Genomic DNA, 1,745 nt, shown 5'->3' on the forward strand with positions numbered 1-1,745 from the left:
GTGAGGTGTGATATGGAGGGTGGGTGTGAGCACTATATGAATCTCCACCTGGGAAAGGCCAGGGCCCATCAGATCACCCCACGTTTATACCCAGCACAGGGTCACGGGATAAGGCCCTTCTCTCTGGCTTCCTCTCCAGCTTACAGTTCCCTGTCCATCTTGGCCAAGTTCATCTGATTTGCAGATGGGGAACCTGCCTGCCACGAATCCTATGGTCCCAGGTAAGCATTGTGAACCAGAATATTCAGCTGTATTATTCGACAGTACCTACGTTCCCTCAAGGAAAAGCCACTTTCCTCTCTCTCTGTGTGTCCTTCTCTCTCCCTCTCTCTCCAACTTCCTTTGGAAAATCAAGAGCAAAGCTCCCTCCCAACTCCTGGTGTTCCCTGGAATGAGACCCACTCCAGGCAGAATGGAAGCCGCTGTGTGAGTTGAAGAAATGAATGAAGTGATCGGGAGCTGAGTGCCAGAGGAGAGTGTCCCCCCGGGCATATGTGAAAACCTGGGGACCCCACTGAACTTTTGAAATCCAAAGAAGAGACTCCTGAGGAAAGATCTGTATCATTTGCTGGGGTGTAAGATGTGCGAGGATATTAACAATTTAACAAACACATATCAAAGGAAGGTATGAGTACCATTTTCAGTGATAATTTTCTATTGGAAGCATGAATGATACATAGACATATATTTTCTTGATCTGGTTTAGTAAAATATTATTAATATTAGATAACCAAATTCCTGCTGTAACCCAGAGGGCTAAATTGTATAAACAATGTTGTCTGATGTCCTGTTTGCCAGGCATTATGGACTGCCACCCCAGCGTCCTCCCCACCTCTTCTTCCTGGCCCTCTCCAGGCAGACAGGATGGAAACTCAGTACTTGACTGACCTTCCCAGCCTCCTTTGAAGTTCTGAGCTGCCTCAGGGCTCCTCACCAGAATCAGCTCTCGGGATCCAGGCTTCTCTGACTCAGAGCCAGCGCAGGCTTCAGCCCCCACACCTCCTCCTGCTCGGCCTCCTCTGGCCTGGGTTGATGAAATGGAAGCTCCCTCCCCTGCCTCCCTGTGCCCAGGCTCACAAACCCTTCACTGGACGTCTTTATTTAGGGAGATTTCCTGCCCAGGCCTGCTTCCAGGGCAGGATGGTATTGATGCAAAATCCATCACTTAGTGAGTCTGGGCATTTAATCAATGAGGCTGCAGGGAGCCCCGTGTGACTCAGAAGGCACCAGGAGTGAAGGCCAGGCGAGGAGAGCATCCAGAGTGGGTGGAAGGGCGGTTTTTATTTTTGATCCTGTAATGTCAGGCTCCAGCAATGAGATGTCTCTTCCCCGTAATGCTGGCACTGCAGCAGAATTCCACTGCAACCCAGATATTTGCTCAGGTACTCATTGTATAACACCCATGTTCATTCAATAAATGCCCCACATGTATCCTATGTGCCTGACACAGATCTAGATGCTGGGCAGAGTGAACTAACAGCTCACAGGTCACACCGAGCTTGTTGTGGTCCCTAATGGAATGATGGTGACGATGGTGTTGATGATGATGATGGTCGTAATGGTGATGGTGATGGCATCATCGTGGTGATGATGGTGGTGATGGGGATGGTGATGATGATGGCATCATGGCGGTGATGATGGTGGTGATGGGGATGGTGATGATGATGGCATCATGGCGGTGATGATGGTGGTGATGGCATCATGGCGGTGATGGTGGTGGTGATGGGGATGGTGATGATGGTGGT

The sequence above is a fragment of the Colobus angolensis genome, unplaced genomic scaffold (genome assembly GCF_000951035.1).
Source record: "Colobus angolensis palliatus isolate OR3802 unplaced genomic scaffold, Cang.pa_1.0 Scaffold115, whole genome shotgun sequence".
Classification (NCBI taxonomy): Eukaryota; Metazoa; Chordata; class Mammalia; order Primates; family Cercopithecidae; genus Colobus; species Colobus angolensis.